The sequence below is a fragment of the Micromesistius poutassou genome, assembly GCF_964030765.1.
Source record: "Micromesistius poutassou genome assembly, chromosome: 8".
NCBI lineage: Eukaryota > Metazoa > Chordata > Actinopteri > Gadiformes > Gadidae > Micromesistius > Micromesistius poutassou.
This window is the reverse complement of record NC_140278.1, coordinates 15,207,545-15,225,780: the sequence shown is the minus strand read 5'-3', so window position 1 is coordinate 15,225,780 and position 18,236 is coordinate 15,207,545. Positions and strand designations below refer to the sequence as shown.

Below are 18,236 nucleotides of genomic sequence, written 5' to 3'. Positions count from 1 at the left end.
TGGCTGAATCAAAATTCTCGTAACTCTCGTGTGTGTGTGTGTGTGCGTGTGTGTGTGTGTGTCAGTGTGAGTCTGTAAGTAAGAAAGGATTGTGAATTTAAAAGTTAAAGATGTGCAGTGCTTTGGTCAAGGGGACTGGAGCAAAGCGTTGATCTACACATTGGCTATGGCACCGATCCAACCTCTGTCCTTTACTGGTGTGTGTGTGTGTGTGTGTGTTGGGCATGCTTACGATTAACAGCAACTTGCTGCCCCAGCATTGCCCTTTATCTCTCACACAAACACACACGCACACGCACACGCACACACACACACACACACACACACACACACACACACACATTTAGTCCCTTGTGCTGGTTGTACTCAACCCTGCCTTACCTGAAGAGGCGTCTTAGTGACCATCGGGGCTACTAGACTCAAAGGCCTGCATGTCCTTCTGTACAAAAGCCCTACTAATCGCCTCTACCCTGAAAGTCCCGACACCGAACATCCCTTTATCACCAGTCCCGCTAGGAACCCTGTCTCCACCATGTGAGCCTGTCAGCCTGTCGAGAGACACCTTCCACTGCTGTAAGAGCAACCCATCTGCACCTATTGCGACCCATTCCTCCTCAGGAGATTTGGCCATGTTGAAAGCACTGTAGGCTTATAGGACATATTATTGCATATTCAGCATTCATTTTAAAGCTGTGCGTGTTAAATCGGGTTAACTACTATTGTCATGATACATTTAAATGAAGGGGAATTTTCCAAATTTTCTTGGAAATGTGGAGAGAAAACAAGGATAATAGTTTGAGGACACTTGCTCCGGGGGGAGAACAGCAATTGGCAAGCATAACCACCGGCATATGGTAAAATAAACTAAGCTATATATGGCATACAGCAATTGGCAAGCATAACCACCGGCATATGGTAAAATAAACTAAGCTATATATGGCATCATTGAAGAAATCAAAAATATTACAGTAATGTACTTTTTCCTCTTTTACCGCGTATAAATGCTCCTCCCTGGCACATCTTCAGCTCTTCACCACCCCCCCCGCCCCCCCCCCCCCCCTTGCGATGTAAACCTGCCTTCAAACGGGGTAGCTTAAACACAATTTATGGCGTGATAAAGTTTGCATTAAAGTTGACATGCACTTCTTTAAGATGAAATCCATTTAACGAAATGAAGAGAAATGGCATCAGAACCTAAGTGACACTTGTCATAAATCGTGTGGACAGTTCCTAATGGACTGTCAGGACTGTTGCGCACATGAAACACGACAGCGCGTTGTGTCATGTCACAGGCTACAACGCGTCCCCACGTAAAGTGTATGGAGTACGGCTGTAGCCGCGATACAAAACTATGTTTAGATGATAAGGAGGTTGTAACTTGGCCAACACGGAGTATCCCTGACGATACTGAAAGAGGCGAAGCTCGGACGAGTTGCGAATATCCCAAGACTGCATCATCAACTGTCTCAAAACGTATAAAATACAACAACACAGCCACGGGAGTACGCAGGAATAGGCAACAAGAAACACGAAGGTAAAAATGATCAACACAAGCTGGTAAAGAAGTCACTTACCAAGCAGCACTGTATCCACATCTGTTTGGAGACAGGAGATTTCAACGATTTACACCTATACGTATGCAAAATGTACAGAGTTGGTACAACGTGACTACAAACTCTCTACAGTCACAAAGTCACTAGGCTGTCAATAAAATAAAATATTTCCTCTTGACGTAGAGGGTAACTATTTAGTTATATGGCAAATGATACACTGTAAATGGTGTCTAATCTATCCGGAGTGGCATTGCTTTATGATTGACATGTGCCGGACCAATAGGCGTGTGCTGCTCACGTTTCTTAACCAATGAAGACATGAGCGGCGAGTACGCGGAGTAGGAAGGACTGATGGCGACATCATGTGTTAAGAGTGTATATCCCTCCGCTTCTCATGTTTTGAAAGCTTAGATCTTCTATTCCTGTTTGTTAAAGTTAGTTTTTAGTAAATTAAATCGCTCTGTGTTATGGTAAAATTCTTAATATCAGTGTGCAATGGTGTGACTAGTTTGTTAAGGAATTTGAATTAAAAAAATGCAAGGATCATTTTAAACATAAAATCATAAATATATGGTGACTCTGTCACCATCGTAATTGTCTAGGGTTACAAAACTTGTATCACGGAGTCGCTAGTGTAAATTAAGATTAAGAGAAGTAATTAGCCAGTAAGCCTATACATGTAATTTCTAAAGACCCACAAGCCTAAACCATTTCTATGTAAATCTAACTATTCAAGGCTCTGAATTAACAAAAAAATCATAGGAGTTAACACATTCAATATCAGCAGAATATAACGATTATATTACAAAACTATTGATGTTTAATTTGCGATAAACGGGAGTCCAAGCAGAACGCCCTACTTTGTCTGTGGCAACCGGCGGAAGAACATGGTGTTTTCAGTGAGTCTGGTAGTGAGTGTTCTCGGACACTGTCTGCCGTAGCGCATGTCTCTGGACGCCCTGCTTTAATTACTGTTTACTTTTATGCGAACTCTCATTTGTCAATATTAGTAGATGACTGAACGAAATTTGAACACAACCACTGTTTGTGTTACATTCTATACACTTTCACGGCGGGTCAGCCGCCCACTACGTCACTTTTCATCGGTCAAGACCAATTGGTTTGGCTGGGAGATTTAAAGTCGTAGTCAACTGAAAGGCAGAGAGTTGTTTTTTTTGTGCAATCAGTGGTTTCTAGTTGTATTTAGGGTGAGATAGCTCAACTATGTCTGCATGCAAATTACGTCTCATGTTATAGCTGTTGATGGAGCCCAGAACAATATTTGTTCTGGGCTCCGTTCTGGCCTTATTCACTAGGCCTACTGCATGTTAACAACCATGATGTATCAATCTGTTGAAACAAAGTCCTCTACATAGCATACCCAGTGAACGCACAGCAATAGCAACAACAACACATGTTGTTTGTTGGTATAGACTGTTTGTGTGTTTTGTATGAGTGCGTCCAGTGTGTGGTCTCCTGTCAAGCCATGGGGTTTTTTGTGTGTGTGTATGTGTGTGTGTGGGGGCGTGTGTGCGCATGTGTGTGTGTGTGAGGGGGGGGGGGGGGGGAGTCCATGTTCGGTGTCAGGGTTTCTAAGTTGTTGTGCAACACGTGGAGAGACCACCTGCACAATGGACTCGACTGACAGCTGCTCTGCCACAGAGACGCGCTCTGTGAGCCCTTTATCACACACTGCAGCCCTCGTGGTCCGCCACGGAGTGAGTGAGGAGCCGCAAATGACCAGTAAGGAATGGGTTGATTAAGCCACTATCGTATTAGTAGGGGGGCTGGGGGGGGCAGTCACATGGAAAGAGACGGGGTGCTGCCGCGGAGTGAGAGTGGGAGACAGAGAGAGAGAGAGAGAGAGAGAGAGAGAGAGAGAGAGAGAGAGAGAGAGATAGGGAGAGAGAGAGGGAAGGAGATTACGCAGTGTGTTTCATGCTCTACGTAAGGAGCTTATGTGTTGGGGTTTGGAGACAAACAGATGGGGAGGACTTCCTGCATGGACACCCCCCCCCCACCCCCCAGATGGAGGGTCCAGCAGTCAGTTACTGACCCCCCCAGTGTCAACTCACTACTGCAGGATCTTAATGACAACATACACCCACAAGAGCAGTCTAATCTTCCATGGGGGATATTGAACTAAAGTGGATGGTGCCTGTAGCTGTGGGTTCCCAGGGCAGAGGAGTGGTAGAGATGGAATACAAGCCATGGAACTGTTACCTTTTGGTTTGGATATGAAGCTTGGTGTTTTTTTCTGGATCAGGTGCGTGGTTCCAAAAGGTGCCATCTGGGAAGAATAAAGTACATCCAAATTTGATGTTTTATCTTTGCTTTTTCTTGATTCATCCCCTCCTCAAGGGAGAGCGTTGTGAGATAAACTGATATTTGGATTGTGGTGTAGACCTACCACCAGACTAAACACAGCTGTCCTACAACACTTGTCCTGGCCAATCCAACTTTTTTTATGGCAAGGGACACACACACACACACACACACACACACACACACACACACACACACACACACACACACACACACATGAACACGCACAAACACACACACTAACAACCCACACGCAGACTTCAAAAGTGATTAGACTTTAAAAATACTTAATCTACTTATTTTTTTCCGTCAAAATAAAAATGTTATGTTACTACTACTTCTGAAATGTCCCCTGGTTCTCTCTCTCTCTCTCTTTCTGATATTCTCTCTCCTAAAGAAAACCATTCACTAAGAGATACTCCTTATCTAACAGTTAGCCCTGCTCATATACATGATGTTCCTCTTATTAGATAACACGGCTTCCTGTGAAGCAAGTGAGGAGAGCTTTCCAGGGATCAATAAAGTGTGATATTATATGACATGAGCGCCCCTGACCAACTGCTCTAACTGTCTAGCTTAAGTAGCTTTGCTTATTTCATTGAATGTAGTTTCAATTACCTATTTGTTATTGAAAAGGGTAATTTGTCATTACATGTGTTATATTGTATAATTAATATTGTAGCTTGATAAAAGTATTTACATATGTTATACTTTGATTCCAATTATCCATTGTAATTTTTTTTGTTACATTTGTTTTGTAGGTCTACTATCCTTTATACATTAAGTATGGGATGGCATTTTTTTTTACCAATAAATTACGGTTTTGTCGCCCCCTGTTGTAAAGAAAACGACTTAACACCAACTATTTTTTTTTTATCCCAAATCATGTATAAACGAAGAAAAATATTTATGTTTCGGTAACGAATAAAAAAAAATAGTAAAACATAATGGTACTATAATGGCACAATGATGGCCCCAAGGTACTTTGTGTCTGTAATTAAGTTACGTCATAATTTAGGTGCTCGTAGACATGACAAGGTTTTAATGAAGAGATGAATCACCAATGTAACATCCACTTAACAAATCACCTGCTTGTGTACAATGAAAGCGGGATCACTATTTTTTGAGACCATGTTTTCGGTACCTAGGCCTTCATCTCCAACCAAGTTGGAGTTGTATCACTACAAAGGTTGTTTATTATTTTTTTGGGATGAAAAAGACATCCAAAAAAAGGGTTTTCATTTATTTTGTGCATTCACATTAACATTACATTACATTACATAACACATTAACTCATATTGTGTTTATAGCAATCTAGAGAATATAGAGTATTTATTTTGAATGATCTTTTAGACTCTTTTATTTGTACTACTATCCTGTACTTTCTGCTGTGACACCCAAATATACTGTCTCTGATTTTTAAAGTTCCTTGGTCTTATCTTAATCTTTTCTTATCGGAGATGATACATAATGCAAGCATTAGTCCCCCTACACAGGCTTCCCTCAGTGGACTGCATGGCAGGCCCATGTGAAGTGTGAAATCCTGTTATATAATCCTCTGTGTCACGCCATTCCCCTGAGATTCATTTAAATCAGATTGGAGACATTAAGAATATTCAAACACAGCTACAGTTCATAGGCTGCCATGCTCTTTAAATTTGCACTGTTTGCAAGGTTTTCTGCCGACAAATGTAATGAAAGAATAATAAATAAATAAAGATAAAGGTCAGTCTGAATATTAACTCGAGTTGTGGCAAAAGTATGAAACTAAAGTCAAACTAAAACTAAACTCAAAACTAAACATAAGCGTCCTAGCAGTTTTAATTACATTGAAAAGCTCAACAATTTTCACACCTTAGCTGTGAATTTTCACACAACTCCCACATTCATTTGCTCATATTTAGACAGCACCATAAACGCTTATACTGTATAGTCCTATAGTGTTTCTGATTTCAATGAAAATGAAGAGTTTATCAACCAGAGAAGACAGAGAAGATTCCATCAGAGAAGAGACAGAGAAGTTTCCATCCCTTTTCTCAAAAGGTTGCTGACATCTAATACGAAGAAGAGGAGCAGACATCAGTCTCCTTATAACAGGAAACAAGTCTCATAACATCATTACAGCACATGAACCTAGGTCTCTGGGATCCACTCATATGGTCTGTAGAGCTCCATATAACACAAGAACCAAGGGCATTGGGGTCCACTCATATGGTCTTTAGAGGACGCCAGGTCATTTTGATCCACTCATAGGGTCTTTGGAGCCCAGGTGTCTGGGATCCACTTATATGGTCTGTAGAACTCCATAATAACCTAAGAAGTTCTCTGGCATGCATTCAGCCCGCTTTGAGGTTTTGATTGGAAAACAAATTTGAAAATGACTACCATGAACGATTTGTGACACAAGTGGTGTATTTAATGGGGTCTGGCCATGCTCTGAGTCATACAACTTTTCTATGAGATGTATGATCTAAACACACACACACACACACACACACACACACACACACACACACACACACACACACACACACACACACAGACACACACACACACATAGACATTCAATAAAAGGATGTGTTATATACACATGATGACACTCGTTCACGTAATATGATGTGTTTGACCTCTCGTGATCACCTTGTCCACTGCTGGCTATTGAATGTATGATGAAGGAGGTGTGTGTCTGCATCCACAGTTTCTTTGAATATGTCTGTCATAACAAACACAGGGCCTGAGACCAGACTCAGTTGTGGGGAATCCATTTGTGTTTTGTGCCCATAACCTTGTCTATAAATGTTTATGTGCAACAAAATACACCATGCATGCACACACCACACACACACACAGACACACACACACACACACACACACATACACAAACCTACTCAACATTACACAAACACATTTGTGAAATTAAATAGTTTCATGTCCTCAGAAACTGTCCCTTCAACTGAGGGTCTGCATCAGCAGGGGCCAATAAGGGCCCTTGAGCCCCTTCCCTAGGGCCTGTCGTATCACAGAGCCCTGGATCATGCAGGCTGGATTACAGTTTTAATCTGGAGAGGAAAAGACAGAATCCAAACGAGTCTGTCGGATGAACTTTTTCCAATCATTCAATTTGAAGTCTACTTGATAGCATGACCTTGTAATGGGGGGAAAAAACATGTGCAAAAAGCCCTGGTCGCCCACCACATCGCGTCCTCCATATGTTATATCGAGCGTGTTATTTATCTGTCATCATGGTCATCGCGGTCATTAGTCTGAACTGGTAAATAACACAGTGTGGCTTCCATGGCCACCAATCTCGCGGCAGTGCTGCGTGCTGCGTGGTACAATAAGAGTTTTAGGTGGTCGACCATTCTAAACATCCAGTGGTACAGTTCGAGTTTTTGCTTACATTAAAAACATCCAGCGGTACAGTTAGAGTAAGACGTTTTGAGAGGAATGGAGACATGGGGGCCATTTTGATTCAGTGGAGGAAATAACAATGTGAACAATGAGTGATTACGGTACTCGTGATGATGATGACAAAGGTCTTAGTCTTCCTACCCCTTCCTGGCTCTTCGTCTCTTGCTCTCTCTGCTTGCCTCCTGCCTAGTAAGCCCCTTTGTGTTTACTCTCTTTCTCCCTCATATTATTTTTATGCTGTCTGTGTTGTGCTTTGTTTGAATCTTTAATTCAGGCTGTCTCTCTGTCTGTCTGTTTGTCTGTCTGTCTGTCGGTCTGTCCAGCTTTCTTTTCTTCCTCCATCAGTCTGTATTGTGTATCTATCTGCCTGTCGCTCTGTCCCAACCTCGTCCCCCATCTCAAGTCGCTCTTTCTCCACTTGTTTATTGTCTTCCCCTTATCTCTTTCCCACCTGTCCTTATCAATTTTCTACCACTCTCTCTCTCTCTCTCTCTCTCTCTCTCTCTCTCTCTCTCTCTCCCCTCCTCTTCTCCTCTGAGTAAGCCAGCTGGTGAGTGTGCACAGCATGTGTGCACGAGGTGTGTGTGGGCGCAGCTCCCTCTCTTTCTCGTTCCCTCTCTCTCTCTCGATTCACACTTTCCTGTCTTTTGCTACTCTCTCTATCCCTCTTCTCCACCTTCTTCTCCCTCTCCCTCTAACCCCCCCCCCCCCCTCTCTCTCTCTCTCTCTCTCTCGCTCTCTCTCGCTCTCCCCCTCTCCGCGATGACCCGCTGCTCCGCCGCACTCGGCTTCCGCAGCATCCCGTGCGCTGCCTAGCAACGCTCAGTGTCCATGGCGACGGAGCCAACAAACGCCCCCATCTCCCTTCAACCCGTACCCCTGCAATTAGACGTTAAGTGTGGCAATCAGCGGAGCAGAGTCACGGAAACCAGTAGGCTACGCGGTGAAAGAAAGCTCTAGAAAAACCTCGCCGTATTCAATGCTATCCAACCGTCCTGAGAACCGTCCTAATGTTATTCAATGAGAGAGAGAGGAATTTCATGTTTTATATGTGAAGAATACAGAAATATATTTATTACAGTTTAATTGTGGTTTAGTTTAAGAAAATACCATAACCAAAACAATGTTTTTCTCCTTATAAGAAGCTGCATACAAAAATCTTCGTCTGTAGTAGGCTAATACTCATCCCTGAAAGTGTGACAAATTCAATGAACTTTCCAAATAAATATTATCTTATAAATGTGTTCAGCGGATGTTTTACCTGTTGCTCTTTTATCTTTGGTGGTATTTCTTGTGAACGTCATTATTTAGTAAGTTGGCATCGCTTGATGGGGCTTCTTAACTGAACACATCAGAACACATCGGCCAGAAGGTGGCAGTATTTCACACATAGACAATACCGTATGCCTAATGTGGCTATACATGTCATGATTAACACAACTTCATACTGTTTGGAATGTTTCTACATTTTCACAGCCCAAAAGTGTTGTAAAAAAGGCGCAAGGAAAAAACAACAACCCACTAAACATTAAAGTAAATTGGGAAAGACATTGACTAGATGATTAGATTTAGTTCAATATTATTGATTAGATTGAGTTCAATATTATTAGAAGGAGCTTACATAATTGAAGTAGGCTATGCGTGTTGACATTAAGTAATTTAATGTCAATATACAGTTTAGTCATTACAGTACAGAACAATAGAGTTCAGTCATTTTAAATAATGAATACAATTGCATGGGCTCTATACCCACTTGGATGTAGTTAACACTAACGCCCGCCTAACCAATGAGATGTAATATATTGTAGTAAATATTACAGGCCACAAGAGGGCGACACCAATCCATAAATACGGCAGAGACGCAAAGGCCCTTGTTGCTGATGTTGGGCCTGCGTAGACCTGAGCGTGTGTGTGTGTGTGTGTGTGTGTGTGTGTGTGTGTGTGTGTGTGTGTGTGTGTGTGTGTGTGTGTGTGTGTGTGTGTGCGCGCGCGTGTGTGTGCGTGTGTGGGTGCGCGCGGGTGTATGTATGTGCATGTGTGCGTGTGTGTGCGTAGTGTGAATAATAAAAAATATTCTAGTTTTTATTTATTGACAGTTTACAACGACTTTACAACGTAAAGTCATTTACCTAACCATAATCTTCTTGCTTTCACGTTTAATTGCAGTAGCCTACGTTTCTATAATGTAGGCCTATGTGCTAAGGGTGTGAGGGATGTGAATGGTAAAAATCATTTTAATATTACCCTTTTCCGCATGTTAATCCATAACCTGAAAGTAACGGTTAACATAAAGTCAAAGGCCTTATTCTCTAACCACTCCGTTGAGTGGTGGTATAACAATACATAAGGGAACATTATAGTTTACGATCTGTCCAGTTAAGTTATAATAGGCTATCCGACATATCCCATGCTGTCTATTTCTTTAAGGCATGCATGAGTATATGGAGTTTAAGAGAGGGGTAAAGGGGTCGCGTGCATGGTGCACGCGGCGGATGTGCCACGTCATCGCCATGGCCCAAGGTAGGCCCACGATCTCCTCGAGGGGAGGGCGGGTGGGGGGGGGGGTGGGGGGGGGGGGGGGAGCGGAGCACGTGGTTATTCCCCGCCTTCCTCCCGATTAGCGTGTGAACAGCGGGGCTTGTCGCTCCGCCAACCGGGGCCCTTTTCTCCCTTCTCCTCTTTGGAAGACCGCCTGCGCCTGGAATTTAGAGCCCTCTCACTTTTAATTTATGCGCATATTAATTGCACGCCATTGTGTTTCCCACCGTGGGATACAGCATGCAAATGTAGCGTGCATTCTGTGTACGGCTCCGTCTCCTTCACCCATTATCCACCACGGACAGGTTTTTTTTTCTTCTTTCACACCAGTTTAATGACTACATATGGCTGGGCTATGCTTTTAACTAAGAATTTAAATGAAAAAGTTTCAAAATAAAAGTTTGAATGAGAGCATCGCAAAAATACAAAATAAATTGTGAACAATAATGGTAAAAAAATAAAAACGTAAATAAAAATGAAATAAAACATGGTATTTAAACTAGGTCTAGGCAAAAATAATTATAGGAGAGATTGATTGGATGATTGGAAAAGTGCTTTAGAATATATTAGTGAAATATTAGTTAGTTAGTTAGTTAGTAAACAACCCCCTCCCCCAAAAAAGCTTAAATAATATTAAGAACACACTTTCGGAAAATACCTTCTTTACAGTGGCATTTCACACAAAACGGCGTTAAATGTTTGATGTTAATGCACCCTACTTTGATGCAGGTACTCGAATGTGGAACTTGTGAAATTATATCTCGTTTCTACCTGCAGGAAATTAAGCAGAATAGGCGTACAGAATGAAATTTAAAAAATGTAGAAGTCGTATTCGTTTCATTCATTCAAACCAAGGGAACTCATGACGTAAGAGGATCTGAAATCAGGTTGAGATGCGAATATTAAATGTAGGCCTAAAGACCACACACTCAATCACATTCCTATGTGATTGAGGTAAAGTAGAACGAACATCTCCACGTGTCACAATGACATGAGATGATCTGTAAACAAGCTAACATGCAAGTAGGCTAGATTCAGGTTTTTTTCTCAGCAAAATTCCCCAGGCAGCAAAGACCAGTCCGCTCCCTGAAGATTCATGGCAGAGGCCTTGGTAATTCCCATAATTAATATTCACGTTGGCAGCAAAATGTGCCAACATTTCGAATTAACGTAATATTTCTCTCAACAAGGTTATATTGATCATTTATTTAACAAGAGGTTATATTAATAAAGTGCAGGAAAATATTGACAAAATGGTTGTATCACAGCCACATTATCTAAATGAACTGGAAACCTTTGGTGACTTTATACTGTTTCTTTATCAGGCCTACAGCCGAACTAAACGATCACCCGAATCCACAATTAAATACATTTGAAGATGGACGGAGAACATATTGATAATTTAAATCAACCGAATAAATAAAACAGAACGAGGGAATCAAGAGGAAAATACCAATTTGAAATATATTATAGCTTGGAGATTTCAGCACGAGTTGGTGGACAGCGCCAGAAATAGTGTCTACCTGGCCACGAGGGCAGATAGACCTGCCAGACCTGCGCACAGCTCTCTCTCTCACACACACACACACACACACACACACACACACACACACACACACACACACACACACACACACACACACGCACACACGCACACACACACACACACACAACACACACACACACACACACACACACACACACACACACACACGAACGTACAAGCACGCACACGCACACACACACACACACACACACACACACACACACACACACACACACACACACACACACACACACACACACACACACACACACACACGCACGCAGTGATTAAGGGGTAATATGTGAAAAACAATCAAGCCAATATGGTAGCCAGACGGAAATATTGGATATGTAATCCTGTAATAATGGTGGCGTTCAGTTTAGAAATCCGGTCCCATTGTTTAAAATCGTAACTCCAGTGTTCTCCATGACATGAATCAGATAACACGGGGTATTTGTAAAATCCAGATTAATGTTTTAATCCCATCAAACTCCATATGCTTCCATATCAAGGATGTCATGATCGCAATCGGTTTACAAAGAATGTCTGCGCCACAGAACAACTCGTGCGCAAAAATATAGCACTTTTTTTTTCCTTTTCCTTTGAAATGTTTAGGGACGGTGAACATCTCACTAGCAAATGAAAGTTTGCGGTTAATATTTATGAAAATGTAACTGAGGGCTGCTTCCTGAAATTAGTATTGAGAAACTGTGTGGAACTTGGAAGTGCAAAGCCATGGCAATATTTATTTTTTAGCAAGGATAAGAAAGAACGACAGACAGACAAACCGATGCTGCTAAAGCTATATTCCTATAATCCTTTTTTCTTACATTTTTACTAAATTGATTCAAACATATAAATGCAAATATGAATGATTGCGAATACATTGTATTTTGAAATACTGGTACATGTATGGACACATAACAAGCACACACACGCACGCACACGCTGGCACACACACATTGTGTTGAACTGGTGAGTTTCTCACTCTTTCTCCTGCATAATGAATAAGTGAGGGCCTCATCCGGCCGTCATCCTGAAATGTGCTCGCGCCGTGGCACGTATGGACCCACATGGTAAGCCTCTATATGCATGCCATCGTACCAGGGCCTCACTGCATTCCTATTATGGATGCATTAATTAAGCAATTAATTTTGCATTACGCATCACTTCATTCATTCCCATGGATTCCGCAGAGATGAAACACAGAGAGAGAGAGAGAGAGAGAGAGAGAGAGAGAGAGAAGAGAGAGAGAGAGAGAGAGAGGAGAGACAGAGAGAGAGAGAGAGAGAGAGAGAGAGAGAGAGAGAGAGAGAGAGAGAGAGAAAGGAGCGAGAGACAGAGAGAGAGAGAGAAAGAGAGAAAGAGAGAAACGAGAGAGAACGAGAGATAGAGAGTGAGAGATAATAAGAGACACAGAGAGAGATTTCAAAGCTTCAGTTTATAGGCTGTCGACCAGAACCAGAATCATTCCGCTCATCTCCACCACTTTCATCCTCTCGGATTCATACAGTGTTCCTGCTTGATAATGATGCACATAGGTCAGCATCGGCCTGTTGCATGACTGCTCACAAATACATGGGGGCCTACACACACACACACACACACACACACACACAACACACACACACACACACACACCACACACACACACACACACACACACACGCACACACGCACGCACGCGCACACGCGCCACACACACGCACGCACGCACGCACGCAAACAAACACACAAACACACAAACACACCCACACACACACACACACACACTACTCGCAAAATACCTGAAAGACATGAGCTTACTTTTGCATTGTCATGAAAATATATACAGAACCATACCAGACAAATAATGACGAATAACGGATATAATCCTAAATAACCAGCATGCTATTAATAGCATATTTTCTAGTTTTGTATTCAACAACCTGTAGCAGAAAATCAGCCTTGACTTTTCAGTTCTACTTCAACATTGAGTCTCAAAAACTGTTAAATGTATAAAAATATAAAATGTTAAACTGGATCGGCATGGGTGGCGATAAAACGCGCTCCACACGCCTTTGTTTCCCCTCATGCAAATCCCCCGAGCGTTAATATGAATTTCGGACTCATTAGCATTTATGCAAATTAGTTTCTAATTGCAACCGTAATGATTCTGGCGTGGGAGATTCTGCAATCCGCCATGTTTGTTAAAGCATTTCACGGAATACATTTCCGAATGGACAATCTTGTATTGTCTTTAAATACCCGCACATCTAGCAGGTGTTGAGATTAAGTCAGGACTATTCCACGTGTAGGATTGTAGCATTAAATGAGGGAACATTTATTTTTGCAAAGCCATTTTTTTCCCGACACGTTGAAAATAAAACGATCGTGAATCGTCTGGAATAAAGAGCTGTTTTTTTTTCTTTGGTCGATTTCGATCGAAGGACACTTGGCTTTGAAACAATTTCAAAGGTGAGTTAGCGATCGGGAATACGTCGAGTATTTATTAAAATAAAGGGCCGTCATCGACACATCTTCTGTAAATACAAGAAACAATCATAGGTTATAAAATAGATAGGCGTATGGTATGGCAAATTGGGCGTCTGCGGGGAAGACAACGGGCCAAACTTGCTCTCGCGGGGCTCCTGGATGATGGAGGAGGACGGGGTCTGTGTGGCACGGGGAGGGTCTGTGCGTGTGCGTGACGGGCTCCCATGGAGCTCTGACAATATGGGCAGATTTAGGGGACAAAAGACCCCCAGCTTTGGGTTGCAGAGCACGTCTCGGATGCTAGACTGCCAAGACAAGGGGGGCGATTTATAGGTGGCGAGGAGGAAGAGAATTGAAGTCACCTGGGTGCCAACAGTTGTCCCCACCACCGCGCTCTGCCGACCTAACTTAAATAATAAGAACGTGAATATATAGCCTATATGTTATTTAAGACGTTTAGGCCTACAAGACGTATATAAACCGTGTATATGCATTTCACATTGTTTTTGTCATGAACAGAAGGCTTTTCACTGCATAAAGTTGCCTATGGCGTGTTGGGTTGCATCTTCCTTTCCGTTGTAAGCCTATGCCCACCAGTTCAGCATTTTTTTTGTCCGATTTATATAATATTCCGTTGCACAACATACGGGTATTTTGTCGCATCTATTAAGTATCCTTGTTAGTTGCTTGCAATATTGATTTAATTCCTAATTTGAGAATTTAGGGATTCGTAAGCCTAATTAATTTCAGCAGCAAAGTGCTTTCTATTTTGCATCTCTCCTTACGCACATTGCATTACAATGAGATTTTACTACGCCCATACTTTTTTTCACAAGGTGAGTTGGCATGAGAAGTGAAGAGGCTCCATAAACCATCCATGAGCAGGCCTCACCTGCAGTTGAATTTCACATGGTCGTCAAGGACGACTAACTCTAATTTTATAATCTATAATAATTTTATAATAGATAAATACACGTATAGGCTATGTCTGGACGCCTGTGACGTTTCTCTGCAGTGTAACGCTATTACTTTACTTTAATGAACGTGCCCTATATTTCCAATGTTACATTGTAGTTGGTTATAAATCCAGAAGATGTGTGGAAGCATTTTTAGTGATGATGATGTCATTTTATAACAATGAGAAATTACTCAAAATCAAACGACCTAGTCCACACACACTTCTAGCCTACACAACATTGAATTAATCTTGACGTGTTCAAAAATAAATTAGAATTACGTATTTTTATTTCGAAGACTAGGCTTATTGCAGCATAGTAGTAAATGTATGTAGGACTGCTCTTAATTAACCTAATGGAAAAGTTTCTCAAGTGCTGCCCTCTGTAATTGGCCCATGCATAGGCCTACAACAAGCCCTATGCAGTCACACAAGTGTGTGTGTGTGTGTGTGTGTGTGTGTGTGTGTGTGGTGTGTGTGTGTGTGTGTGTGTGTGTGTGTGTGAGTGAGTGTGTGTGTGTGTGTGTGTGTGTGTGTGTGTGAGTGTGTGTGTGTTGTGTGTGTGTGTGTGTGTGTGTGTGTGTGTGTGTGTTGTGTGTGTGTGTGTGTGTGTGTGTGTGTGTGTGTGTGTGTGTGTGTTTGTGTGTGTGTGTTAACATTAGCGCACCAACTAATATAAAACCACGTGAAACCTACCAAAAGAAAACCGGTGGTGTATGCTTAGGATCAATCGGGTCTTAAAATCGACCTGCAAAGGAACGGTCCAATGAAACCCGGTGCGGGAGGAGACGTGTGGGTGAGCCCATAGCAGCCTACATGTGCACATATAAGCATAGGCCTACATCTATTTCGGCATGGTGATGAACTTGAGACGTGCCAGGGGCCCGTCCGTCTCCGTGCCCGTGGGTTCTCAGGCGGTGTAGTCTAGGCGGGGGGGAGGGGGGGGAGGGGAGGGGAGGGGGGGTATTCTATCAACCGGTCCCCAGACCATTAGCCACTGTCGCACGTCCGTTCCCAAAAGAACTGGGTTGAGGCCTGGCTGGCGCTGGTAACCAAGCGTCGCTGGGTTTATACAGAGGAGGAGAGAGTGGAGAAGGAAAAAAAAGCGTTTTCTGAACGGGCCCGGGAGAGAGAAACAGTAGACGTATTTAGAGTCTGATCTCCAGGAAAGCGTCCAAAATTGGGAGAGAAAGAGAAAGGAGGGAGAGCATAACATTGGCCAAGAGAACCCCGACAACAAACCAGGACTGACAAAGTTGTCTATTTGGCAGTCGCGCCTCCTATTGAACAAGTAATTTATTCAAAGGAGATTTTTATCCCCACGATTTGATTATTATGATAATCGAGTGACCTAGACCCCCTTTCTGGCTCTTGTCTCCCGGGTCTGGACTCTGCAGTGACAGTAAAAGCTGATTTGCACGGTCTCACCCCGGCGATTCGCACTGGTCACATACCGCGACTCCCGAGTATCAAAGACCGGAGAGTAAGAATGGACAATGGATCACTTGATGCAGGCCTATATGAGTATAACGCCAGTCTCGCCTTGGGGGGAGGGGGGACTTTGTGTCAAACGAATACTAGTAAACTAGGCAAGATTACAAGAACATTTTATAATCCCACATGGACCAAACTGGGGCTTGTTTAAAACGAGGCAGGTGAAACACCCGAAAGACCCAAGAGGTTCTGAGCAGAGGAGGGATCACAGCCCCCCACAGTCCATTGAAGCTCCGTTTTATCTCAACATGATAAACATGTTGAGACACAACTTCAGCAAATACACAACGAAAATGTATAATGTGGGCAAACGATGACTATGATGGTCCTCATTCTATTTCTCTGTTTCCAAAAAATATCTTATAGTCTGTTTAGTCCGACGGGACCAACGGACAGCAGAGCGCCAACAACCATAATCCCAAAATAAATAGAGGAGCATAAAGCATTTCAAACCGAGGCCCGAGAGGGTGGAGACACGACAGCTCCGGGGTGGTGTCATAAAGGGGGCGGGCCTTAGCGCTGCTATATGTCATTCGGCGGACATGTTTGAACTTCACATATAGGCTACATCTTAAATGCGAGCGTAAAACGAACGTCGAGCAGTTCATTTGGCTCTCCGCGGGGGGAGGCGAGAGGCGCGCCCGGGATATATATTAAGTAGGCTGTATGCGATCGAGAGCTGGGGAGCCCGCGTGCGGAAAGCTGAATGGATGGCGCCAGCGCTACGTCACCGCGCGCCGCAGCCACGCAGAGCTCAAGACAGCGCGCGAGCCGAGCGCCAGGCTCTCACTCGCTCCGTTTCTCTGGACTCGCGCGGTTCACTGTTTTTGGAGCGCGTACCCGCGACTGTCTTGACTCGCACAAACCCGGGGGGTGAGTATGATGGCATTGATCATGTATGTTATGTGGAACGCATAGGGGAGGTGGTGTGATGGAGGTAGGCCTATATTGAGGATGCTCGTGCATATTCCAGCCTGAGGCGTGAGAACCGCACAGATAATAAACGGAATCCGGATCACGCGTCACGTATAGTCTCGAATCGGGAGCCGAACGTGGAAACAGCAGGTGCATTTTGGGCAGATCTTTACAATTATATAGTCCTCTGAAATGTGCGATTGGGTGATTTTTTAGAGGAAGCCTTTTGGGGGGCTTTAGTGCGCGGATATGCATCCTATGCTGTAGGACTACATGGTAGCGTGATGATGGAGCGGCTCTGAGGACAAGCGACATAGGAGGCTGTGTAGCTACGCCATGCATCACAACCGACCCTGGAAGTCAAATAATATTATCTTTTTTGGCATAGGCCTATTTATTCCGGAGAACGGCTCGTTTGAATACGAATCAACGAATTCACGTTTAAATTATGCGAAAAATTATGCTTTACAGAAAGGTCATGCGTAAAAACACATATAGACTGTGCGATTTCTTTCAAATGAAATGGGAAGGAAAATCTTTATTTATCTTCGTATATATAATCAGAGTATTTCGGGGTCATTGGGAGACACTCTGACGCATAAGGTATGCTGTAAGACTGGCCCGGGAAGACTTGCCAAGCGATTCCAAAAAGGCCAACGGATTTGTTCGATTTAGTAGGGTATGGCGGGCCTTCTGGAAGCTGCCTAGGGTCAACCTTACAGGTGTTGGCTGATGGAAGAACACGAATGCTGTTGTGAGAGACTCTGCATCCCACCTCCACAAGATTATAGTTGCATATATATATATATATATATAATTTTTTCATTATTTTTATTTATACAAATTAATCGATTCTGACGATGTGTGTGTTTATGTTAAGCGCGAGGGTTATGAGCCAATATTGCTGTGAATTACGTGCGTAACACACATGAGCATGAGGGGTTGGGAAGGAGCACATGGGCCCCCACCCAGCACGGGCGCGCTAAACACCAGGCATATGGAGGGGGACGCACGTGTTCACACC

At 43.1% G+C, this 18,236-nt stretch overlaps 1 protein-coding gene across 1 annotated transcript in view; it reads right to left on the bottom strand.

Annotated features, from left to right (window-relative positions):
• mef2d (myocyte enhancer factor 2d) overlaps nt 1-1,786 on the bottom strand; it is a 69,802-nt gene extending 68,016 nt beyond the window's left edge. Inside the window, exon 1 of the mRNA XM_084471702.1 lies at nt 1,575-1,786. The gene's annotated coding sequence lies outside the window, so the exon portion shown is untranslated. The remainder of the gene's footprint in view (nt 1-1,574) is intronic.
• Nucleotides 1,787-18,236: the final 16,450 nt, after the last annotated feature.